Here is a 27901-nt window from a genome sequence, read left to right as displayed (position 1 = left end):
AGCCAGTAGGTCAAAGACATCTATGTTAGTATCATCAGGAACTGTTCGATACTGCAGATCTGTCAAGCTGTATTCCCCTGATGTGAGTATGATATTGTTTCACTTGACAGAAAAGGAATTTCTTTGAATGTGAATATGTTTTAGCCAGGGTTAATGTAATGAGTAAATTCCAGGATAAAGACTTAAAAATACTAGACCTTAAGAGGCATTCTACATCTAAAAGACTTGTTTTTCAACATCAACTTAAAATAATTGTTTTCTCAATCAGACACATTAACCACCACCAAAACTCTGTGTACCTACAGATTCATTTGCACGTTTACATACTACTCTGTTAAACTTAAGTTCAAAACCTAACATACAAAACTGAATATGACTGCAATTTTTACAGTACTACCATATTGAAATAGCCTATATTCTAAATCTGAAGAATGAATTTCATTAACATCTAAGGGAATCTTTATTTACTAACCATTGTATTGGGTCATCTCTCACCTTTTAGCAGTTCGCCTACATGTTCCTGTGGTGCAACAACTGAATTTTTAGATGCACTAAATGTCCATGTAGTCCCAATTAATTTGTTGAGCCCATAAAATAAAATTGTGTTAGTATTAGTTTTCGATTAGTAGAATCACACTGAAGGAAACTGATCGACTTCTCATGTCAGTTACCATAATGATGACAGGAAATCCACCTTTAAGAAAATACAAACAGGGGAATAGCTTGAAATCTGTCTTTACATGTGAGAGGAAGTTCTAATTTGAGTAAAGAAGAGCTGAATTTAATATGGCATATTTTTGGGCAAAAAAAATAAAAATGAACAAATTTAATATACTGAACTAAACAAACGTAGTACTTGAGTAAAAGTACAGAAAATATTACTCCAGTAAAAGTGAGTTGTTGACTCGAGAACAGATGTAGTGAAGTAAAAGAGATTTTTCGTTCTACAAACCCGATTCCAAAAAAGTTGGGACACTGTACAAATTGTGAATAAAAAAGGAATGAAATAATTTACAAATCTTATAAACTTATATTTTATTCACAATAGAATATAGATAACATATCAAATGTTGAAAGTGAGACATTTTGAAATGTCATGCCAAATATTGGCTCATTTTGGATTTTATGAGAGCTACACATTCCAAAAAAGTTGGGACAGGTAGCAATAAGAGGCCGGAAAAGTTAAATGTACATATAAGGAACAGCTGGAGGACCAATTTGCAACTTATTAGGTCAATTGGCAACATGATTGGGTATAAAAAGAGCCTCTCAGAGTGGCAGTGTCTCTCAGAAGTCAAGATGGGCAGAGGATCACCAATTCCCCCAATGCTGCGGCGAAAAATAGTGGAGCAATATCAGAAAGGAGTTTCTCAGAGAAAAACTGCAAAGAGTTTGAAGTTATCATCATCTACAGTGCATAATATCATCCAAAGATTCAGAGAATCTGGAACAATCTCTGTGCGTAAGGGTCAAGGCCGGAAAACCATACTGGATGCCTGTGATCTTCGGGCCCTTAGACAGCACTGCATCACATACAGGAATGCTACTGTAATGGAAATCACAACATGGGCTCAGGAATACTTCCAGAAAACATTGTCAGTGAACACAATCCACCGTGCCATTCGCCATTGCTGGCTAAAACTCTATAGGTCAAAAAAGAAGCCATATCTAAATATGATCCAGAAGCGCAGACATTTTCTCTGGGCCAAGGCTCACTTAAAATGGACTGTGGCAAAGTGGAAAACTGTTCTGTGGTCAGACGAATCAAAATTTGAAGTTCTTTTTGGAAAACTGGGACGCCATGTCATCCGGACTAAAGAGGACAAGGACAACCCAAGTTGTTATCAGCGCTCAGTTCAGAAGCCTGCATCTCTCATGGTATGGGGTTGCATGAGTGCGTGTGGCATGGGCAGCTTACACATCTGGAAAGGCACCATCAATGCTGAAAGGTATATCCAAGTTCTAGAACAACATATGCTCCCATCCAGACGTCGTCTTTTTCAGGACCTTGCATTTTCCAACATGACAATGCCAGACCACATACTGCATCAATTACAACATCATGGCTGCATAGAAGAAGGATCCGGGTACTGAAATGGCCAGCCTGCAGTCCAGATCTTTCACCCATAGAAAACATTTGGCGCATCATAAAGAGGAAGATGCAACAAAGAAGACCTAAGACAGTTGAGCAACTAGAAGCCTGTATTAGACAAGAATGGGACAACATTCCTATTCCTAAACTTGAGCAACTTGTCTCCTCAGTCCCCAGACGTTTGCAGACTGTTATAAAAAGAAGAGGGGATGCCCCACAGTGGTAAACATGGCCTTGTCCCAACTTTTTTGAGATGTGTTGATGCCATGAAATTTAAAATCAACTTATTTTTCCCTTAAAATGATACATTTTCTCAGTTTAAACATTTGATATGTCATCTATGTTGTATTCTGAATAAAATATTGAAATTTGAAACTTCCACATCATTGCATTCTTTTTTTTATTCACAATTTGTACAGTGTCCCAACTTTTTTGGAATCGGGTTTGTACTTTCAAACCTGAAAAGAGTGGCCGAAGGAGCCAAGGAGGAGGAAGTAGGGGAGACCATGGGCAAATGTAACAGGGGGCAATTGTAACATCTCAAATTACACCAATCAGAAACGAGACAGAACCATGAAACTCATTGTGCATGTGCCATCCCTCTCTGGATGCCAAAAGACAAGCTTCTAAATCATACTTGTTAAAGTTTATCTACAAAAAATCATTTTTGAGGTATAAAAGTAATTTTTTTTCATCTACAGTATTTCCCTCATACTGTCTTAACCATTAATGTCTATGAAATTAAATTTGTCTTGTTTTGATGACCATTCTGTTGTATAATATTTTATATCTTTGTCAAACAATTAGCTTTGTTGTTTCTAGCTAGCAGGGTAACTTGTCACGTGATGGTACAGTCGGGGGCATTTGTAACACTGCATTACAATTGCCACAGACACCATCAAAATATTGTCCAGCTTGGTAAGGACATCAAAATAGATTGATAGATTCCAATAATTTAAGTCTGGGGATCTGGGGATCCATTTTACTGAGTAGGCCCTGTACACTCTCTGTTCACAGCATGACTAGGTTCAGACCAAGGAAAACAGCAATGGGATTTAATTAATTGTTCTGGATAATATGGATGTAATGGATATTGAATAGTTTTAACTATATCTATATTCTTTGGAGTTTATTGTGGTCATTGGTATTTATATGAAGGTATTACATGTGTTGTTACAACATTTGCCTTCCAGTGTTTCAATCAATACTGTGACTCTAACATTGTTTGTAAAAACATTTGGTGACTGTTAACAAGTAGAACACAGATACAAGTTACTGACATAAAAATTGTATCCAAATATTTCAAAAGTTTTTTGAGTAATGACCAAACATTGTTACAATCGCCCCCGGTCTCCCCTACTCTAGTAAAGCATAATCACTGACTGATAACTCACTAGGGAGACAATAGTTAGTCAAAAGGCATGTGACGACTACTGCTGCTCAGTCCACTTGGGTTGATTTGTCTATGGCACAAGAGGGTCCTCTAGTGGCACAAAAAAGTTATTACACGGATACAGAAAGGTACCGCTAGTAGAACAGACATCGTGCGAAAACATCTAATAATTATGTTTCATTAGCGGATAAATGTCGATAAATGGTTATCTGCAACTTAATTTAGTTGGTCAAGAACTTAGACAGGAACAGGCTTACATCTTAGCAGACGATGTTAGCAGATTTGCTAACATCTTAGCAAAAGGTTTTCTGGTATGTGTGAGTTTTTGGAGTTATCATTGTGCTGAAGAGTAGAGCCTGTGGTTAGGTTGATGACTGGCCTATAATTAGGCCTGCTATATTTATTAAAAAAAAATAATAATAAATTAATAAATTTAAAAAAAATGGCTGTTCACTTTCATCACAGTGATCTTTGCTAAATACATTAAGTATTTTTCCATATACTGTATGTTATATTAATGAATATAAAGTTACATACATGATATGTTAGTAAATATATGAAAAAAGGCAATTCCTTATGTATTATCCAATATATTGTAATATATTATTTCATATGTATTTTCAGTATATTTACACCATATAATATATTGATCATAAATATATGGAAATATATTTTCCGTTTCATAAGGGTATCATGTTTATAATCTGAAAACAACAGTCTAGTTTGTTTTGTCACATCTCTTCACCACAGATCAAAACGAAACAAAACAAAACATGACAACATGTTTAAAGCTTGTTTCCACCTTCTGCAGCTTCCTCACTGTGAGTAAATGACATTTATTGAGTGATGATTTACCGATTGATGATGAATGAGCACCAAATAAACTTTTTTCTCTCTCTTTCACACACTGTATAGTTGAGTGGGGGCGCGACTGTAGGATATGGTATATGGTCACAATTGAATCCCAAGACATCTGACTTGTTAAAAACAGTTGATGATGCAACATTAACCACGCTCCTGTCCATGGGGTCCCCGATGCTGATCACTCTGGGCTGCATCCTCATTGTGATGGGCGTGATTGGCTGTTTGGGCACTTTGAAGAAAAAAAGCTGGATGCTCTTGGTTGTAAGTGGGTTTTTTTTTTACAATCACTAGAACCAATTTCTCAATACTTGGGTCACTTTTTCACAACTCTTCCCACAGTGAGCACAACAGCAGTCTATATATGTGAGCTAATCTTAGGATCCTTTTCCATTGCTTTGGCACAAAATACATTCAATGACTACATCTGTCAAATAACATGAATTGTTCTCTCACTCAGACACATTAACCACCACCAAAACTCGATGTACCTACAGGTTGATTTGCACGTTTACATACTACTCTTTTATAAAACTGTTAAACTTAAGTTCAGAACCTAACATACAAAAACTGAATATGACTGCAATTTGCCACATTTTTACAGTAATATCCATATTGAAATAGCCTATATTCTAAATCTGAAAAATTAAATACTATCAAAACAATTAGATGTCGCCAAACACATATACAAGTGTTTGTCTTTCAATTTCAGTACCATCTCTGTACAAAAGGGGACATCTTAAGAATAATTGTGTACTGTATACATGGATAATGTAACATGTTCTAAACAGTAGAGAGTGTCATTCTTGTTTTGTAAAGAAAATTTACAATAGAAAACATTGTCATTTTTTTATGAGTGACAAAGTGCATTTTAGGTGTTAGGTGACTTGTTTTGACACGTTTTAATGCATTTTGGATGTGAAATTTACTGCTGTGCTAAACTGAACGTTGGTAAAGAGAACTGTGAATATTGAGAAATGTGTCATAGCCATTGTAAAAAAATTGTAAAGTATTAGGCAATTTTTCTGACTTACAGTGATCAAATATATATATAAAAAAAGTTAAATATTGTAGAAATGTTTTAAAATTTATTGACATTAACCAATGTAAAGCCACCACCCTGTTTTAATTTCTTAATTTCTTTCTTTCTTTCTTTTAATTTTATTTCAGTTTTTTGTCGTTGTGCTCATCATCTTCATCCTCCAGGTCATCGTGGCAGTGTTTATGGTCCTCCCCAATTCTGTGGTGAGAGCAAATATGAGACCCAATATTCAAAGATTGCTTGCAAAAAATGTTCATTGTGGAAAATCTTTGATGAAACAAACAAAATAATGAAACAAAATTAATTGATGAAACAAAATTAAGATAAACCAAACGAAAGCTTGAATTACCGGTTACGAAAATAACACAATGTCACAAAAATCTTTCTTTTGTTAATTCACGGTTTAACTTATGTTGCAAAACAGGAATCGTTGGCACACACAGGTTGTGGGGACAAAAGATAATACTCACACATTTGTGATTTGATAATCATCATTTTTTTTGTAATATATATGATTTGCTTAAATTTTTTATATATAATTCAGTTAAATATAACTGGTTTCCGTCTTCATTAATTAAAAATCATTATATTCAAATGTCTCTCTAGGTTAGTTCTAATATTATTTTTAGTTATTTTGGTAATTTTTTTAAAACCTTTGCTGCACCACAATTCGTCTACTGTGACCTATTTTATAAAGAAAAAATACATACTTTTGAGTGTGTAGCAGAATAGTAGGCAAGCTTTGGGACATACTACTTCGTCATAATTGTCATTGTCGTATGTTTTAATGCTATTAAATAGAAAATGTTATTAAATATTAAGAAAACACAAGAACTGAATTCCAGCCACAGCCTTAGATAAAATCAACTGAAAAGACCAGACTGATTTTATTTCTGTCGATCGTCTACAGGTCTTTTTGAAAATTAACAGAGGCTTATGTGTTGGTGTTATTGAAAATATTTGGTCACTGTTATGGTGTTTTCTTTAGTTGGGCAGTTTGTCTCTTGGTTTTTATTTTAAGTTTGTGGTCTTTGTAACAGTGTTTACTGAAACATGTAATTTGTTAGAAAGGAGACCATAAACTAGAACAAACAGGTAATATGGTTTATACCATCAAGAAGAAAACTGATTGTCTAGTCCCATCACTGGCTGAAAGTGGTTGTTCATTATTAAGTTATTTTCATCAACAGTACCTTCATACCACAGTTCAGACATTTTGAATTTTAACTTTTAGACACATTGTAGGGGAAATAAACACACAGACATCAAGAATCAGCATATGTTTCTCATCAATGGTGACATGCTTCACTCTGCAATGCATGCTGGGAGTCATGAGTTTTTTTTTACTATGGTGGCTCCAACATGCATTGTGGCATGAAACATGTCACCATCATTGAGATTCTATGCTGATTCTTGATGTCTGAGTTTTCTTAAAAGAAAAAGAAAAAAAAGAAAATACAATTTGAAAACAAAAAGTGAATAAATAGTGGTGCAACATTCAGACACACAGACATCAAGAATCAGCATATGTTTCTCATCAGTGGTGACATGCTTTCATGTATCTTTGGAATACTCATTTCAACATATTATGATTTGAGACACACTAATTTTAAATACTATTTAGATAGTGCAAACTGGGTTGCAGCACTTGTCTAGTTTTGATATTTTGTCTTGAGCGTATCAGTCAGTTTCAAAAAGGACAAAATGTCACATTTTTGTAACTGAATTCAGTTATGAAGCGGAAATTAACCCTGTGATGTTCCCATGATGTTCCATACTAGTTAAATACAGGAATCGAGCTTTATTCAAATGTTTCCTTTTATGGTTAACAGAAAGAAAAACCCTTCAGGAGCTTAGAGAGCAAATTGTTACAAACCATTGAGAAGAACTATAAAGTTAACTCTTCAATCACTGACATGTGGGATGAAACCATGAACAAGGTAAGACTATCATGCATAAGCCTTCATGTACACAGCAAAATCCCCAGAGTTAAATCAACTCTAAATAGTGTTAAAATAACACTGAAGCCGAGTTAAAGTTAATGAGATAATTAAGTAATTAATTAAGTGATGATTGGACATTAATGATGAACACCTACTGTTAACAAGCAGAATCACTGAAGGAAAGAGAAACAAGAACTACAACTGACTTCAGTTACAGCCTTAGATGAAATCAACTGAAGATAAAAATCGTTAAATATCTGAAGATCTGATTAAACAGCTTCACATATTACTAACCAGATTGACTTATTTTCACAGATCTACAGAAGTACTTATTGAGAATTAACAGAGGTGTAGATGTTGTTTTATTGGTAAAGAAAAGAAAAGGACGCCACCATCATGGAGATGAGCGTTTGCTTAAGTTGGGCTCTTGACCCTATGTTAGATTTTATGTGACTTTCTATGTTAGATTTTTCTCTGCAACAATGCATATGTTGCTGTAAAGCAGTGAGGTCAGTGTCTTACAGTGAGCAGATATTAACTGCTTGATATAGTTATAGTAGGTATAGTATAGATATAGTATATGATGATATAGTCATTGTGAGATTGCCTGATTGCATCCGAAGCAACTGCTCATATGTTTTGTCATTTATACATTTTGGTTTTGCGTTACTGTTTTTGTTGCAATTTTATAATAGCCGAATCTCAGTCAAGAAACCAAAGAGAAAGAAACCTCTCATTAAATAATTCTCCAGGGTTCCCACGCGCCTTGAAAGTATTTGAATTTAAGACACATGAATTCAAGGCCTTGAAAGTGCTTGAATTAAATTTTAAATAATTTTTGCGAAAATTATAACATATCCCACTTAGTCCTAGTATATTTGTTTTGGAATATTATTTTACAATCAGTGTCCGAGTGTTTTCCATTGCGGTACTTCCCCTTGCTTTGTTATTAGGCGGGGTTTGGACATTTGAGCAGCTGTGACACTTGCTGTGTCCGAAATGAACATTCTTATAGGGGCATGCGATTTTGACTGTGGACGATTAAAAGGTCTCAACGATCTGCTTTTGAAGAAATATCGTTGCATCGTGCTTTCTGCGCCTCCGTCTCAACATACTGTGGAGTACAAAGCGACATACATTCACATCACGTTAACACAGCGGTAGAGTTGTACTTACGGAACACTGCAGTTATTCACATTCACAAAAGTTTATTATTTGCATGCGTTTTAAAGCCTTGCTGGTTAAACATTTTATCTGTGTGCTGGTCTGAGCGGATAACGTACACCCGAAGCGCATACTCTCTAAAAGCTTGTCAAACACTGCATGTACTGGACAAAGTTATCATTCGCATTTTATTCTGCTAATACTGTCAAATACACACAAGGTTTACACCATTAGTTAAGTGTAAAGTGAAAGTAAACAGTTTAGAGAAAATTGGATGCGTGTCAATATATTAGATGCATGCATAAGCCTTAAAGGGACAGACAACACATGCTGCGACTTGTCCTTAAAGGTAGCTATAGTTCAACCAAAAATGAAAAATGACAACTCTAAAGTTGTTCCAAACCTTAATTTGTCTTGTGCTGAACACAAAAGAACATATTTTGAAGAATGTGGGTAACCAAACACATTTTTAATATAGGGAATTAGTTTGACTTACTGCTCAGTCACTGGCAAAATAGTAAAACCAACATGAAAAAGATTTGTGATCAAATCATGAATCGTGATATGATATTTTTGCCATATCGCCCACCCGTACTTATTAATAAGAATATTATGCATATTATGTAGAGGCAATCAGAAGAGCCCAAAATATGAACGTAATTCACCAAATTGAACGTTATGCGCTTTATAACCTAGTCTCATGAATTTATTCTAAATTTATTCTTTTAATATCACTGTCTATAATGCATTAAGTCATACTAAGTGTTTTCTTTATAACTTTTCTATGAGTGGAACGCATCGTTATATTATATTTTTAGTATCTCGAACTTTCCTGAGCAGCGTTTTGACAAGGGGAGTATAGCACCCTCAGGCGAGCACAGGTGAGGTAAAATGCCCCTAGTCAGACAAAGCACTTTGCTTTACACATTTCCAGCAAAATCAGAGTACAGGAAGTTTTAGCTTAAAATTAAAAAGAATATAATCAATTATGAATAACAAAATTATAACATCCTATTTGAAAAATATTGTTAGCTGATGCTAGCTAACTAGCTACCTGATGTAAACTTTTAACTTTGGTAATTTTTAAACAAAGTCCAAATATTTTTATTCAACCACATAGTTAGATTACATTTGATGGAAAAACAAAGAATTTGATTCTCAGAACAGAGTAGCTACAGTAATTATGATAGAGGGAAGCCATTCCCCCTGGGGGCATTTTACCACACGTGGCTGGGGGCATTTTACGCCACAGACTAGGTTTGAAAAAAAAATTGTCATTCTGAAAATATAATTTTTTTTTCCTTAAATAAGACATAGTCCCTATCTACAGGCCTTACTATTCTCTTATCATATATTACTGTATGTTCAACAAAACAGCAAGCTTTAAAACACTTTTTCTTAAAACACTACTGAAAATTAGATCATTTACAGTGAAATCCATTTTCTTTCAGACAGGCTACATCACCATAAGCTTCATGGTGAATACTTCTACATCACTCTTGTCAACATAGTCCATAGTTACAACAAAAATATATCTTGACTTTATTTAGTGGTAATTTTGGGAAAAACAGTAGAGGGGACGTTTCCCCCCACTCTACCCTAAATTCACAATTGCGAGTTACAAAGTCAGAATTGCGTGATATAAAGCCACAATTGTGTCTTATAAAGTCAGAATTGTGAGATATAAATTGCCATTCTGATTTTTTTTTCTCAGAATTGCAAGTTTATATCTATATTATATTGTATATATATATTCTGACTTTATAAGCCACAATTACAATCCATATAATCCTTTTTTTTTTTTTTTTTCACTCAATTGCAAAATTTATTTTTATAATATTCTCTCTATATTATAATGTTTTTACTCAAGTAATGATTCATAAAAAATGAAACTAGTGTGGAAAGATTGTTAACATTAGGAATAAGAAAGCGGTTTTAATATATTTTCAAAATTAATGTACAAATGATTCTGTACCTCTTTTGGGTTAAAATGGATGCAAATGCAATAGGAGGGTTAAAATGTTATGTACTGTCAGAGGTCTTTCATGACGCTCCATATGCTGGGATGTGAATTTGATAGGTGCTTGATATAAAATAAATGGTGCTTTAAAAAGTCCTTGAATCTGGTGTTCATGAAAGAGTGGGAACCCTGTTCTCAATAAGAATTTCTTTAGACATGTGACAGAAAAAAAGTCAGTCTGGTTAGTAATAAGTGAATCAGATCTATTAATCAGATCTTGAGAGATTTAGGCCCGGTTTCACAGCTTAGCCTAAGCTAGGATTAGACCTTAGTTTAATTAGGGCATTTAAGTAGCTTTTATAAACATTCACTAGAAAAAAAATATTACTGGTGTGCATCTTGAGACAAAACAATGGCACTGACATATTTTAAGATATATTTAAGATTTCAGTTAAAATGTCTCAAACATGCATTTTAGTCTAGGACTAGCTTAAGCCTTGTCTGTGAAACCAGGGGTTAATGTCTTTTATCTTCAGTTGATTTCATCTAAGGCAGTGGCTGAAGTCAGCTGTAGTTCTTGTGTTACTCTTTTCTTCAGTGATTTTGCTTGTTAACAGCAGGTGTTCATCATCAGTTTTAATCATCACTTAATTAATTACTTAATTATCTCATTAACTTTAACTCTGCTCTAGTGTTACTAGTGTTACTAACACTATTTAAAGAGGGACCAAATGTACTCTGAGCAGAGTTGATTTAACTGTATGTCAGATGTGGTCCTTCTAGTGAATATTACTATTTTCATTTTTATGAAGCTGCATTGCTGTGGATACAAAGGCTATGATGACTTCACACGTTCCGCTTTGGTAAAGTCGAACTCGTATCCCAAACAATGCTGCGGTGAATATACAAAAGCAACTTCAACATGTAGTAAAGAACAAGCTGAGACAAAGGTACTGCCTCATCATGACCAAAAATACAGCAAAAAGATTATGAATACATTATTTTTATGAAACTCTTTCATTCCTGCTATAGAAAGTAAGGGGCTGCATTCATATCCTGTTGAACGAAAGTTTTCCCATTTCTGGAGCTTTGTCCTTTTTAATCGGGATTCTAGAGGTAATAATATGCGACTTTGTAAACTGATTTGATTCAAAGATTGAAATCATGTCTTTTTAGTTTGTTTTCTGCAATGAGCCTATGTCAGCAGGGATGAATCTAAGAGAGCATTGTACTAAAACAGCAATCAGTTCTTGATGATAAATGATATTTATATTCAACTTCAACCCTGTTTTCCAGATTGTTGCCTTGGTCGTTTCCCTGAAAGTCTACCGATGCTTGAGACGCATACCTAATCTCCCCAACCCCTTTGAAAGTAATCTGTGATAAAGAACTTGCACACATTTATAAAAAGTTGTTTGTGTTTTATTATTGCTTTTGCATTTATTTACAGTGCCTTCAGAGTAAAAAAAAAAAATCATATTTTGATTATGAAAGATGATGTGTGAAAAAAAAAATTTCTTAAAAATATTACTTGATTTCAGTTTTATAATGTCTATCAAATATAACAAAGTGCATAGTGGCTTCTCATTTTATTTACTGTTTCTTTTTTTTTTTTTTATTGTAAAGACAAATCACTTACAATATGATTCTATTATTATAAAGAACAGCTGTTAACCTTTAATACTTTCCTTTAACAATGATTAATAAAGGCATAAAACATTGCTGAGAGAAAATCCTGTTGTGGAATAATTAATAGAAAACTGTATTAAACATTTTATTAAATTATGTTAACTTTATTATTAAGAGAAATTTCTATTCCTGTAGTAAACATACCTTTCTGCTGCTTTAACATTTCATTCTGTAGTAAACTATATACTGTAAATATAAAAACTCATTTGTTTGTGCGTACTGCTTATTTTATTTGCTGTTTTTTTACATTGCACTTTATATTAATATATAAAAGCACCAGTCTTACATTGCTGCAATACAGCGTACATAAGGATTATTTTCAACAGTACATATCAACATCAAATCTAATAATCTGAACACTATTATTCATATTCATAAGAGTATTGCCTGTTATACTGCATTCTTTCACATTATTGTCATATATTCAAAAGAGAAAACTGCATTTCTTATTTACCTCATGTTGCTCTTTTATGTAGACACTTACTCTATTTTCAAGAAACTAGAAAAACTAGATCAGTTTCAGCGCTGATTATCATTATTCTGTCACATGATTAAATATCATAGCATTCACTTTCAGAAGAATCTAAAAATAGTTTAAAAATAATCTGCCAAGTATTAAAATGCAACAAAATTCAGACAAGTGCATCCAAACTTTCTAGTTGCATGTATCAATATGAAAATATGAAAATATGATATTGCTCTATTTGGTCACTCCATGATCTTACTAATCGACTCTGTGACCTCTGACCCTACACTTACACACTGACTGTGACCATTTGAAGGCAGCCATTGTGAATCTGCCAGCATCCGCTCTCTTTCTGAATTCTCCGGAAACGCTGAGTCTTCAGGCAATGGGACAGTCAGTAAAGACACTGCTTCTTCTTTGCTATTGGGTAGATTTGGTTTTGGTGTCATGACCTTTGCCGGGTCATGGATAGGCTGGAAAGAGTAGAAATCGGGTACAGAGCAGTTGGTGGTGTTTGACGAACAGAAATGAGACTTGACTTGTCCCAGAGCAAGAGGACTCTTCCTCCCTGCTGATGCCTGAGCTGTGGGCAGTGGGATTTTTGGCACTAGTGAGTCTTTCTCCACCATCTTCTCGTTTTTCTCTTCACCTCTTCCATCTCTCTCACCTTGCTGGTGGAATTCCACATCTGACAGCGGAGGACAGGTGCTGATGACTCCTCCACAGCTGCAGATGGTGCTCTGTGTGGTGTCCAACCCGAGTCCAGACGGCATGGAGCCGGCCGTGCCCGCGCTCCTCCCCGTGCTCTCCTCTTCCTCATCCTCTGCGTCAGAGAAGGAGTGGTTCGGAATGATGGAGTGTGTCAAACGGCGCAGCTGGGCGGAGGTGCGGCGTAAGGCTCCACCCATGAAGCCTGTGGGAGAGGGGGCGGAGCTGAGGAGCTGGTCGAAGAGGGCGAGGTTGTGATTCCGCGTCACGGATTCCTCCAAGTTCTCGGCAAACTCCTGCAGAAGCTGGAAATGCATCTCCTCTTTAGGAATTCTGGGGATTTGAAATGTCAACAAAAGTGGAACTTATTTGTTCATTTTTCACTTTTCATATTTGATGTTAAATAGAGTAAAAAGAGTAATATTGTGAAATGATGAATCTTACACACACGCACACACATACAAATATATTTAAACTAAGGTATTTTGAGTTTGCACGCTACACCTGTGGTGGGTGTGTAATCGTTAATGTCTCAGAGTTTTGTTAGATTTCTGTGCCCATCATCCGTTATTTCCGCCACTTCCCCGCTAGAAATTTTCACAGGCTGATTCTTGATGTCTGTGTATACTTAAAAGATTTTTTTTTTTTTTTTTTTTTTGATCAGAACAACTTTTGAGAAATTGTTTGGATTATATTGAAAAAGCTGATCTTCTGCTGTAGAATCACAGTGCTGCTGTAATCAATCATGTAAATCTAACTCAGAGATTGGGCTCTAAATGAGTTCAGTGATTCAGGTCAAATAATGATTATGTGAAAACATAACCAACACTACCTGACCATCTTTTTTCTTTGCTTATCTGGCTGCTACAACTCAGTTACAACAGCCCAAACAAAATCTAATATTAAAAAGTCAAGGGTCAAAACCCCAACTAAAGCAAACCCTGATCTCCATGATGGTGACTTACAAAATTGTGATTTTCTCCTTTGGTGATTCTGCTTGTTATCATCAAGTGTCTTTAAAAATGGTCAATCATCACTCAGTTAATCTCTTAATTATCTCATTAACTTTAACACCGTTTGAGTGGGTGGAATAAAAATATGGCAGGACTTTTACTTTCTGACCCCTGGACTTTCCACCTCTGGATATAACTGACTGTGTTTACATAAATACTCGTCAAGACAGACATTTTGACATAACTGTCTGTGTGTGTATTTAACCGTGTAATATGGCGCAAAACAGAACTGAAGGGATCACGCGCTGCAGAGAGGCGGCTGCGCGCACTTCGGGTGTGTGTGTCAGACAGCAAACAAGGCGAGACGCGATTGTAGAAAGCAAAAGCCGAATCCCGGACATTTTGGGCGATTTAGAAATCCCGGCCGGACGCATTTGTTTAGGTCCAAAAAGAGGACATATCCGGGAAAAAGAGGACATATGGTCACCTTACATAAAGTCATAAGGAACCTTAAACTGCAGTACTTTCATTACCAAAAGAGGACGTTTTATGAACATCTCTAATGTTGTATAAAGGTTAAAATTTTTCGTCACCTTTAAAGAACTTTTAGGGAACGTTGCGCAAGGTCACGAGAACGTCGCCTTCTACATGGGTTAAGCCACCCTTCATTAAAACATGATGACGTTTTATTTCACATTTCTTTGTGTTTTGCGTTGCCTCTCGTATTGATCTATTTGGTCCGCAAACATGGCTCACTGCCGCTCACACGTGCTTGTAAACCGCATTCCCCAGATAGCAAGAACATTTGGGCAGTGAATTAGCAGTTTATTGAGGTAAAAGTTGCCCCACACTAAAGTGCTGCCAATCTTTGTAATGTTTATTAACAATAATTTGATAGGCCTTTGTGCTTGTTTTAAATAATATCTGATTATACTGATATTTCTGTTTTTATCTTCTGTTTTCTTACAGATGGTGACTGAGAAAGATTGGTAAGACATTACTATCAACATCAGCACACTCCTTTTGTGTTTAAGATGATATTTAATAAAAAATTAAAAAATAAACAAAATTTTTGTGTTGAAGACTGTTTGATTTACTGTTTGAGGGATATTTTAAATTTAAAAAACAGGTGTGGTAAGTGTGGTTAAATTATGGCTTCCGGTGTGTTCAGCCACATGAGGGCCACATAAGGGCCATCAGCCCTTTGCAGAACTCAGCCATACAAGAATAAAGATTCACATATGGGCCACGTCTGTTTTTATTATTTGGCTCACTACTGGTTGAGTTATGGCCCTCTTTTGGTTTAGTTTTGGCTAAAAAGATGTGGGCCAGAACTGGGCCGGCAAACGCAAACTAATCTGGGCCACACCTCAGCTGTTTATATGGGCCACATCTATGCCAAAGGAAATTTGCTGACTCTATAGCGGTTGAGCAGACCATTGTAATTATTTCTCATTTAAACTAGAACCAAATGGATTTCCCTACAAATATTAGGTCTGCGTCTGTTCTCTGCGTGTCATTTATTCTTACTGTGTGGCTGAGGCATGAGCAGTGCCGGTTTCACGCTGCAAGCATAAGCAGCGCGTATTTTTTTTCGGCTTGCATGTTAACCAACGGATGCATTCACACAGGCAGCAGAAGCAGCGCGTAAGCGTCAAGCAGGAGCGTCGCGTGAGCAGCAGTGAAGCGGGGGTTTCGCCGCCGAGTCTATTTTTGCTGCGCTGCTGACGCTCAATTAAAGTGAAAACACACTTTTGGTGGACAAAATAAATATAATTTCACACAAAAAGTGTTCAAAATGCACAGAATAAGCATGTCTAATGTGTTTTAACAAGAATTTGAGTATGACAGAAAAGAAAATTAAGAATCAAAACTATTTATAGAAGATTTACCCATTTAAACTTGTTTTTAATTATTCAGTTTGGGTTAAAGTATGGTGTATTAAAAAAACTAAAGCAAACTAGCCAGAAAATATGATATATAAACATTATTTTAGTTATTACACAAAGATTGCAGCATTCCCAAATCAAACCCGAGTTTGCTGGCTTTTTTTCGCCGAGTTTGCTGTCTTATGAACATGTGCGCGCGGCAGATGATGTAAAACACAAAGCTACCTCATTTATGTGCAGCAGCTTTGATTTATTTATTTATTTACGTTTATATGCGAGTGTTGTACACCTCCCCATGTTAACAAACTTTCAAGACTCTCAAGTTTATAAATGTCCAACTTATAAAAACAAATTTATAGTTGTCTTTGTAAAGAAATGCTCACTTTATATGTAGCTTTGAGCCGCTGCTGTGACGCTGTACAAACGCTTCCAGTGTGAATACAGGGTTTCTGCGGGACATTAAAAGGCATTAAAAGTCATTAAATGTGATTCCTACAGGCATTAAAAATGTTAGATAGTTTCGAAGAAAAATAATACTACCGGTTTATTTTGAATATAGCCTTCATAATTAATAACTTTGATTTGCTGCCTGTCGCAAAATATGAACATTGGTGTGATACACACGCGAAACCAGTTTGGTTGCCTCCGGCCGGTGCAAAATTGCCGTAACGCTGTTTTGGACAGCGGCCCAAGTAGACTCTCCAGTACTGCCGCACAAGCACGAGATCTTGCTTTCCTTTTTTTTTCCAGAGTTACCGTCAGTACATTATACATTATATAACCTATTATTATCCACTATCGATCGCCACTTGCACTAAATATAATAAATGAACAGAGCAGACGCAGATAGAGATGCGCGGCAGATTATTATATAATGTATAATGTACTGACTGCTTTTCCAGAGCAGACGCATCTCTATCTGCGTCTGCTCTGTTCATTTATTATATTTAGTGCAAGTGGCGATCGATAGTGGATAATAATAGGTTATATAATGTATAATGTACTGACGGTAACAGGAGAAACAGAAACAAAAAAGCGCAGCACACACAAGAAACTCGGTTAAATACTGCGGAAAATGTGGAGTTTTTATATTTATAACACATGATACAGTTAAGCAACATCACACGACCAAGAATGCTGTCTTCCTGAATACCATTACGATTGTAAACGTGTCACTGATTTCATACAACAGTTAATAAACAAGTAGTTAATATTAAGTCACTTACATTTTAGAAGGAACATTGACTGTTTTTGTTCTGTTTCAGCAGCGAAAATAGTTCCAAATAAGCATCACAGCAGAACCATAGCGCATTTTGCAGCAACACTCAACCTTGGTTTCTTTACCGTGTTTTTGAGTGATTCAGCGTTTTGAACGAATCGGTTGAGTCAATGATTCAGTGACCCATTCATAAACAGCTGCCTCATTCTTGAATGAATCAGCCGTTTGAACGAATCATTTGAATGAATGACTCACTTATTAAGACGGTCACTTGCGGCCACCTACTGGCGGTTTACTATCATTTTCACCCCAACATTTCTTGTATTTTCGAAAAAATATTTAAAACAATCTCATAGCATTATTTAATGCAGTTGTATTTTTATTATTATTGTAAATTATTTAATTTGATTGGTAACAGCGCTATAGTGTTACTATTGTTATTCTGATTAAATTAATTGATCAAATTTATAAAGGTAAAATCATATATGTCAAAGCAGCAATACTCTGAAAGAATATTCTGAATGAAAGAATATTGCTTCAGAATAAATTTATATTTACACCACACAAAAATCCCATTTTTTCCGATTTACTTCTCCGTAGGACAAGCACATGACAAGCCCTGCATAGTCTTAATGGGCCACGTTTCAGTCACTATTTCACATTGTCTGACAAAAAAAAGAAAAATAAATAGATTAAATAGTTTTATTGGGATTTTGGCTGCATTAAAATACATTATGTGAGCACAAAGAGTAGCAGCAGAGAAGCAAACAAATCTAAAGGGCTGACACTTGGCAGAATGCGAATGCAACTTAATGACATAATGAATATTATAATTGCCATATGACGTCATCTATTGACTTTTAACGAATAATATATATATTAGTTAAAAGTTGATAGATGTCATATGTATATATGGCATTAAAAATTAAAAAATTGGCATTAAAAAGCATTAAATTATATTTGATGAAACCTGCAGAAACCCTGGAATACTCGCTCGTCTCTACAGCTGCAGTGACGATGTAGTTATTCTCACGCGCTGGGCGTTAGAGGGAACATTGGGTGTGAGCACTTAACACTTTTAGAAGAATCTTCTGTTGGTGGGAAGTGAAAGCATGAGTATAAATAAGGGTGGATGTGGTGAGAATGCTTAAGAGCCAGTAGATCAAAGACATCTATGTTAGTATCATCAGGAACTGTTCGATACTGCTGCAGATCTGTCAAGCTGTATTCCCCTGATGTGAGTATGATATTGTTTCACTTGACACAACAGGAATTTCTATGAATAGATTTGACATATGTGTGAATATTATTTTAGGCATGGGTTAATGAGTAAATTCTAGAATAAAGACTTAAAAATACTAGACCCTAAGAGGCATTCTACATCTGAAAGACTTGTTTTTCAACATCAACTTGAAATATATGTTTATATAATGTGTATATATATTTCATGTTTCTTCTCATGTCAATTACCATAATGATGGTAGGAAATCCACCTTTAAGACAATACAAACAACATTAGGGAAATACCTTGCAATCTGTCTTTACATGTGAGAGAAAGTTCTGATTTGAGCAAAGCAGAGCTGAATTTAATATGGCAAATTTTTGGGCAAAAAAAAATGAACAAATTTAATATATTGAACTAAACAAACATACTGCAGTGGTGGACTAACTACACAAATCATGTACTTGAATAAAACTACAGACACCCAAATAAAATATTACTCCAGTAAAAGTATTTGAAACACTGAGTTGTTGACTTGAGAACAGATGTAGTGAAGTAAAAGAGATTTTTCATTATACTATCAAACCTGAAAAGAGTGGCCGAAGGAGCCGAAGAGGAGGAAGTACTCTGGTAAAGCATAATCACAGACTGATAACTCTAGTTCCCTTTCAGTCGGTCACGTTCGACGTACGTCAGTAGTGACCGACGAATTGGGATATCGCTAGAGAGCCCTATCAGCTTTGAGTGAACTACAACAGGCCAATGGAGTTGGCATGCGATATTTGCATAATGCACACCGCCCCCGCCAGGTGGTATAAATAGGGGAGCAGATGCCATCGCACTCTGTCTTTCGCTTCGGAGCCATCTAGTTGTGTTCCAGCTTTCATACTTCTGAGTGAATTCTTCAAGCTAAGGAAAATTACTTCTTGTGTTGGTGTGACGGCACTTCAGCGAGGTCGCGAGCTTCCCGAGGAGCCTGAGCTTAAGCTCTCAACTGCTGTTTTTACAGCATAGAAATGAAGTACGCTCAAGCGCAGGACAGCGGCCCCACTGAAACTCTTTCAGAGGCTCCTGGGGCATATGGCATCCGCAGCCGCAGTCACGCCGCTCAGATTGCTTCATATGAGGCCGCTTCAACACTGGCTCCGCGGCCGGGTCCCGAGATGGGCGTGGCAGCACGGTACGTTCCGTGTCCCCGTGACACCGAACTGCCGTCGCACCCTCACCAAGTGGTCAGACCCTTCGTTCCTGCGGGCAGGAGTTCCCCTCGAACAAGTGTCCAGGCATGCTGTGGTCCACACAGATGCCTCCTCCACGGGGTGGGGAGCCACGTACAACGGGCATGCAGCATTGGGTCTGTGGACGGGGCCCCAGCTGCATTGGCATATCAATTGCCTCGAGTTGCTAGCAGTACATCTTGCACTGGGCCGCTTCCAGGAGCTGTTGACAGACAAGCACGTACTGGTCCGCTCGGACAGCACTGCGGCCGTTGCGTACATCAACCATCAGGGTGGTCTACGCTCCCGCCGTATGTCGCAACTCGCCCGCCATCTCTTGCTATGGAGTCAGAAGCATCTGAGGTCGCTTCGTGCCATTCACGTCCCAGGCGTGCTCAACCGTGCAGCCGACGAGCTCTCACGGCAGCCTCCGCTTCCGGGCGAATGGAGACTCCATCCCCAGGTGGTCCAGCTGATCTGGCAGCGCTTCGGCGAGGCACAGATAGATCTGTTTGCCTCCCCGGAGACTGCCCACTGCCAGTTGTTCTATTCCCTGACCGGCGGCACAATCAGCAGGATGCCCTGGCAATCAGCTGGCCCCGGGGCCTATGCAAATATGCGTTTCCCCCAGTGAGCCTTCTCGCACAGCTCCTGTGCAAAGTCAGGGAGGACGAGGAGCAGGTCTTGTTAGTGGCTCCATACTGGCCCACTCGGACCTGGTTCTTGGACCTCACGCTCCTCTCGACAGCACCTCCCTGGCCCATTCCTCTGAGGAAGGACCTCCTGACTCAGAGACGGGACACCCTCTGGCACCCGCATTCCGACCTGTGGAAACTCCATGTGTGGTCCCTGGATGGGACACGGAGGTTCTGAGTGATCTCCCGCAAGCGGTCACAAACACTATCACTTCCGCTAGAGCTCCTTCTACGAGGAACCTCTATGCGCTGAAGTGGAACCTGTTTGTCGAATGGTGTTCCTCTCAACCAGAGCGAGAGGACCCCCGATCATGTTCGGTCAGAACCATGCTTTCCTTTCTGCAAGAGGGCCTGGAGCGAAGGCTGTCTCCCTCCACCCTCAAGGTGTATGTTGCCGCTATCGCCGCACATCACTATGCAGTTGATGGTAAATCGCTAGGGAAGCATGATCTGATCGTCAGGTTCTTGAGGGGGGCGAGGAGACTGAATCCTCCCCGGCCCCCCTCTGTACCCTCTTGGGATCTGACCCTGGTTCTTACATCTCTCCGGGGTCGTCCCTTCAAGCCTTTGCAATCAGTCGAGTTAAAAGTACTGTCCCTAAAGACCGTCCTCCTGGATGCATTGGCCTCGCTCAAGAGGGTAGGGGACCTGCACGCATTTTCGGTTGACGAATCGTGCCTGGAATTCGGGCCCGGTGACTCTCACATTATCCTGAGACCCCGGCCTGGATTTGTGCCCAAGGTTCCTACCACTCCCTTTCGAGATCAGGTAGTGAACCTGCAAGCGCTGCCTTCGGAGGAGGGACCCAGCCCTAGCTTTGCTCTGTCCCGTCCGCGCTCTGCGCCTGTACGTGGACAGAACGCGAAGCTTCAGGACCTCAGATCAGCTCTTTGTCTGTTATGGAGGCCAGCAGAAGGGAAAGTCTGTCTCCAAAAAGAGGATGGCCCACTGGATAGTGGACGCCATCGCCCTGGCGTATGAATCCCAGGGCGTGCCTTGCCCGCTCGGGTTGAGAGCCCACTCCACCAGAGGAGTGGCCTCTTCCTGGGCGCTGGCGCACGGCGCCTCGCTGACAGATATCTGTAGAGCTGCAGGCTGGGCGACACCTAACACGTTCGCTAGATTCTATAGCCTTCATGTAGAACCGGTATCTTCCCGTGTACTCACTTCCACCAGCCGGTAGACGCGAAGAGCCCGTTCTAGTGTCGGCTTGCAATGCCACTCCCGCCTCCTGGGCCGGATACGTGCATCCTTTTTACTCCAGTCGAGTTCCCCGCTTGGCGAACCCTGTCGAGTTCCTCCGCCTCCCCTTTCGGCTCGGACATTGCGGAGTGTCTGATGCCAGGCCAAACCTCCGTCACCGACGTTGACGTTTGGCTGGGTTCCACATGTCGCGACTTCTCCACGTGAGTGGTCCCATGTGTGTATTTGTCCACGGTCAACTCCCTACGGCGAGCCCGTGTCTTTCCCTAGCAGAGCCAGCTCTGCTGTCACCTGTCAGATGAGTCTCCCCCTACCCAGGTGGAGCCATCCCAGGGACTCCATATGCGTACTGCCCACGGCCAGTCCATACGTGTACTCTCCACGTAAATTCCTCCCCTACGGGTGGGTAGTGGTCTCCGCAGCGTCCCCTACGGGTTCGCTTCCCCAGTGTAGTCTAGTTTACTTAGTGGGTATGTCTGAACAGCAGTAGACTCTCTCGGCGTAAGCTCGCCCCCTTCCCCGTCCCACTGGTGCGCCGGGTGGCTAGAGCTTGCGCTGGGCACTGGAAGGGGTTCATACTGTGGCGCTTTATTTGGGATCCCAATTCGTCGGTCACTACTGACGTACGTCGAACGTGACCGACTGAAAGGGAACGTCTCGTTCCCTGAAGGAGGGAACGGAGACGTACGTCCCGTCGCCACAGTTGCTGTACCCTCGCTGTAGTGCAGACTAGATTGTCTCCTCAGCGAAAAACAGAGTGCGATGGCATCTGCTCCCCTATTTATACCACCTGGCGGGGGCAGTGCGCATTATGCAAATATCGCACGTCAACTCCATTGGCCTGTTGTAGTTCACTCGAAGCTGATAGGGCTCTCTAGCGATATCCCAATTCGTCGGTCACTACTGACGTACGTCTCCGTTCCCTCCTTCAGGGAACGAGGGTTACATACGTAACCGAGACGTTTACAATCTGAAAACAACATAGCCTAGTTTGTCATATCTCTTCACCACAGACCAGGAAAAAAAAGAAAAAAAAAAAAAACATGGACACAACATGTTTAAAGCTGGGTTTCACCTTCTACAGCTTCCTCACTGTAAGTAAATGACATTTTTATCTGTTCATTGAGTGAGTAGCCCACCGATGATGAATGAGCACCAAATAAACATTTTTTTTTTTCTTTATTTCTCTTTCATACACGGTAGTTGGGTGGGTGCGCAGCTGTAGGATTCGGTATATGGTCACAAATGAAGAGCAAGACATCTGACTTGTTAAAAACAGTTGATGATGCAATACTTACAACGCTCCTGTCCCAGGGGGCCCCGATGCTGATCACTCTGGGATGCATCCTCATTGTGATGGGCGTGATTGGCTGTTTAGGCACTTTGAAGAAAAAAAGCTGGATGCTCTTGGTTGTAAGTGGGTTTTTTTTTTTTACAATCACTAGAACCAATTTCTCAGTACTTGGGTCACTTTTTCACAACTCTTCCCACAGTGAGCACCACAGCAGTCTATTATTGCTTTGGCACAAAATACATTCAATGACTACATCTGTCAAATAACATGAATTGTTCTCTCATTCAGACACATTAACCACCACCAAAACTCGATGTACCTACAGGTTAATTTGCACGTTTACATATGACTCTTTTATAAAACTGTTAAACTTAAGTTCAAAACCTAACATACAAAACTGAATGTGACTGCAATTTGCCACATTTTTATATATATATAGTAATATCCATATTGAAATAGCCTATATTCTAAATCTGAAAAATGAAATACCATCAAAACAGTTAGATGTCGCCAAACACATACACAAGTGTTCCTCTTTCAATTTTATTACCATCTCTGTACAAAAGGGGACATATTAAGAATTGTGTACTGTAAACATGGATAATGTAACATGTTCTAAACAGTAGAGAGTGTCATTCTTGTTTTGTAAAGAAAAAGAACCAATGCAAAGCCAAGTGTACCGCCCTGTTTTAATTTCTTTCTTTCTTTTTTTTTCAATTTTATTTCAGTTTTTCATCGCTATGCTCATCATCTTAATCCTCCAGGTCATCGTGGCAGTGTTTATGGTCGTCCCCAATTCTGTGGTGAGAGCAAATATGAGACCCAATATTCAATAATTGCTGGCAAAAATGTTAATTGTGGAGAATCTTTAATGAAACAAAATGAACTGATGAAACAAAATTAAGATAAACCAAATGAAAGCTTGAATTGTCAGTTACGAAAATAACACAATGTGACAAAAATCTTTCTTTTGTTAATTCATGTTATGTTGCAAAACAGGAATCGTTGGCACATACAGGTTGTGGGGACATAAAAGATAATAATGATAATTGATAACCATAATTTTATGTGTAATATATATGATTTCCTTACATTTTTATATACAATTCAGTTAAACTGTTTTCTTTTTTTTAGATGGTTTTAACACAAAAATAATGTTAGCAAAGCAGCATGGTCTACTACAAATATTCAAAATATCTAAATAAATGTCTTTCTAATATTATTTTTAGTTATTTTGGTAAATTTTTGACACCTTTGCTGCATCACAATCCGTCAATACTTATACTTAAATTCCCCGGTGTTAAATTAACACCGTGTGGTGTTTATATGGGAACCACCAGCAGGGTGTTAAAAGTAACATCGAAGCAGTATTAGAGTTAATTAGGTACTTAAGTGGTTAATTGTGGTGATTGTTTGATTATTAAAGACACCTGATGATAACGAGCAGAATCACTGAAGGAAAGAGAAAAACAAGAACTACAACTGACTTCCAGCTACATCCTTAGATGAAATCAACTGAAAAGACATTAAATCTTTCTTATTACAAAGCAGACTGGCTTTATGTCTGTTGATCGTCTACAGGTCTTTTTGAAAATTAACAGAGGCCTATGTGTTATTGAAAATATTGGTCACCGTTATGGTGATCAGTGTTTCTTTTAGTTGGCCTGTTTGTCTCTTGGTTTTTATGTTAAGTTTGTGGTCTTTGTAACAGTGTTTACAGAAACATGTAATTTGTTACAAAGGAGACCATAAACTAGATCAATCAGGTGATATGGTTTACACCAGTGGCCCACTAGGGGTTATCAGTGATCCTCCAGGTGGGCCGCGAGATAACTTAAAATTAATTTAAATATATTAATATAATTCATTAATCTAATTATTGATTCATTACATTAAAAAAAAAGCTAAATTAAATTAATAAAAAAATACATTTAAATCAAGGCACCATCTCTCTCATACGTATTCTGTGTTTGTTTCAGATCAGTCCAGGCTGTTTCTCATCGTGCTGTGTGAAATATAGACTGAAACAGTGGCTCAAAATGCAAACTCTCTCAGTTGGAAAAAGAAAACCTGTGTCACTAAAAAGGTTTTGATGGATGACGATTGTAATGAAGGGAAAGACGATTACAGTGACATACAGGAGTCTATAAGGCATGCAGCCATGCGCGAGTTCGTTATTATGCGCAAACAAACCGCACGTGCGCTCTCAACTCAATCATCGCTATAACATCGTATTTCTGCATGAACACAGTTCAGTTTATGTACTGTAAGTGTTTTATAATGGATGCTCGCCGAAAAAGCGTGTTTTGGAGAAGTTTGAGAGGATCAGTGATGTTATATGTTTAATAATTCTGAATGGATCCGCACAGTATTTAAATTCAGTCCTTTGGTATCTCCCTGTGGTCTAGTTTGGTATGGCAGGTTGACTAGTGCTTATTTGTTTAAGTATTGATATACTTGCAGTATTGATTCGGAGAGGAGGGGCCTTGGCGTAAAAAAGGTTGGGAACCACTGGTTTACACCATCAAGAAGAAAACTTATTGTCTAGTCCCATCACTGATAGAAAGTGGTTGTTTAAGTTATTTTCACCAGCAGTACCTTCATGCCACAGATTAGACATTTTGAATTTTAACTTTTAGACACATTGTGGGGAAAAAAATTAAACATACCCACAGACATCAAGCATCAGCATATGTTTCTCATCAATGGTGACATGCTTCATGCTGCAAACTTAAAGGATTAGATCACTTTAAAATTAGAATTACCCCAAGCTTTACTCATCCTCAAGCCATCCTAGGTGTATATGAATTTCTTTTTTCAGATGAACGCAATCAGAGTTATATTAATAAATATCCTGATGCATCTAAGCTTTATAATGGCAGTGAACGGGACCAACAAGTATAAGGCTCAAGAAAATGCATCCATCCAAAGCAAAACATACTCCAAATGGCTCCGGGGGTTAATAAAGGACTTCTGAAGCGAAGCGATGTGTTTGTATAAGAAAAATATCCATATTTAACAAGTCATAAAGTAAAATATCTAGCTACCGCCTTCCGTATTCAACTTACGAAGAAAGTGTAATGCCTCTCGCAGTTCAAAATGCTTACACTACGTCCTACGCCTTCCTATGCGACATCAGTTACGCTTTCTTCCAAAGTTGAATACGGATATTTATTAATAGAACTGATTGTGTTTATCAAAAAGAGGAAACTCATATACACCTAGGATGGCTTGATGGTAAGTAAAGCTTGGGGTAATTTTCATTTTAAAGTGAACTAATCCTTTAACATAGGAGTCAAGAGTCAAACTGCCCAACTAAATGAAACATTGATCACCATAATGGTGACCAAACATTTTCAGTAAAATATCAACATCTAAACCTAGCTAATTGTAAAAAAGAACTGTAGACAAATGATAGAAATAAAGTCAGTCTGGTTTGTAATAAGAGAGATTTAATGTCTTTTCAGTTGATTTCATCTAAGGCTGGAAGTCATTTGTAGTTCTTGTGTTTCTCTTTTCTTCAGTGATTTTGCTCGTTATCATCAGAATTCTAATTATAAATAGTATTTAGAATGGATAGTGCAAACTGGGATGCAGCACTTGTCTAGTTATGATATTTTGTCTTGATTGTATCAGTCAGTTTCAAAAAGGACAAAATGTCACATTTTTGTAACTGAATTCAGTTATGAAGCGGAAATGAACCCTGTGCCAACCATCCTGTCTCCCATGATGTTCCATACTAGTTAAATACAGGAACTGAGCTTTATTCAAATGCTTCCTTTTATGGTTAACAGAAAGAAAAATCCTTGAGGAGATTAGAGAGAAAATTTTTACAAAGCCTTGAGAAGAACTATAAAGTTAACTCTTCAATCACTGACATATGGGATGAAACCATGAACAAGGTAAGACCATCATGCATAAGCCTTCATGTATGTCAGATGTGGTCCTTCTAATGAATATTACAATTTTCATTTTAACGAAGCTGCGTTGCTGTGGATACAAAGGCTATGATGACTTCACACGTTCCCCTAGGGAAGAAGAACAGAAGAACTTGTATCCCAAACAATGCTGCAGTCAATTTTCAAAAACACATTCAACATGTAGTAAAGAACAAGCTGAGAATAAGGTACTGCCTCATCATGACCAAAATACAGCAAAAAGATTATGAATATATAGTATTTTTATGAAACTCTTTCATTCCTGCTATAGAAAGTAAGGGGCTGCATTCGTCTGCTGTTGAACGAAAACATTACCATTTCTGGAGCTTTGTACTTTTTGATCGGCATTCTAGAGGTAATAATATGCGACCCTTGACCTACCTAAACTTTGAACAATTAGAAAGTGGGAAATGGTCCACTGCAGCATTTTTGTATTAGTTTATAACTGATTTGATTTAAAGATTGAAATCATGTCTTTTAGTTTGTTTTCTGCAATGGGTTTTTAATTTCATATTTTAGTAGTCTATATCAGCAGGGATGAGAGCATTGTACTAAAACAGCAATTAGTTCTTGATGATAAATAATATTTATATTCAACTTCAACCCTGTTTTCCAGATTGTTGCCTTGGTTGTTTCCCTGAAAGTCTACCAATTCTTGAAAAGCATCCCGGACCCCTCTTAAAATAATCAGTGATCTTTTTATAAATGTGTGCAATTTCTTTTTGTTTTAGTATTGCTTTTGCATTTATCTTTTGCATTTGTCTTCAGGGGGGGAAAAAATCACATTTTGTTATGAAAGGTGAATATTAATGTTGATATGTCTATCAAATATAACAAAGTGCATAGTGGCTTCTTGTTTCATTTAACGTTTCTTCATTTTTTTTGTAAAGACAAATCACTTACAATATGATTCTATTATTATAAATAACAGCTGTTAACCTTTAATACTTTCC

General features: G+C 37.9%; 2 long non-coding RNA genes across 5 annotated transcripts; both read left to right on the top strand.

Moving 5' to 3' along the window:
- The first annotated feature begins 51 nt into the window (after positions 1 to 51).
- Positions 52 to 27796, top strand: LOC127512195 (uncharacterized). Of its 4 annotated transcripts, none has more exons than XR_007930148.1 (8): positions 52 to 82; positions 22730 to 22810; positions 22920 to 23129; positions 23739 to 23813; positions 26805 to 26912; positions 26993 to 27136; positions 27220 to 27303; positions 27565 to 27796. It is a non-coding gene; the product is annotated as an uncharacterized LOC127512195 (long non-coding RNA). The 4 variants fall into 4 exon arrangements; XR_007930149.1 differs by having other exon boundaries at positions 22649 to 22810; XR_007930146.1 differs by lacking the exon at positions 52 to 82 and adding an exon at positions 18491 to 18616.
- Positions 11210 to 12019, top strand: LOC127512204 (uncharacterized). Its single transcript, XR_007930150.1, has 3 exons — positions 11210 to 11405; positions 11488 to 11571; positions 11752 to 12019. It is a non-coding gene; the product is annotated as an uncharacterized LOC127512204 (long non-coding RNA).
- Positions 27797 to 27901: the final 105 nt, after the last annotated feature.

Source organism: Ctenopharyngodon idella, chromosome 1, assembly GCF_019924925.1.
Source record: "Ctenopharyngodon idella isolate HZGC_01 chromosome 1, HZGC01, whole genome shotgun sequence".
Lineage (NCBI taxonomy): Eukaryota > Metazoa > Chordata > Actinopteri > Cypriniformes > Xenocyprididae > Ctenopharyngodon > Ctenopharyngodon idella.
Note: the sequence above shows the minus strand (reverse complement) of the source record. Positions and strands in the feature narration are given on the sequence as shown.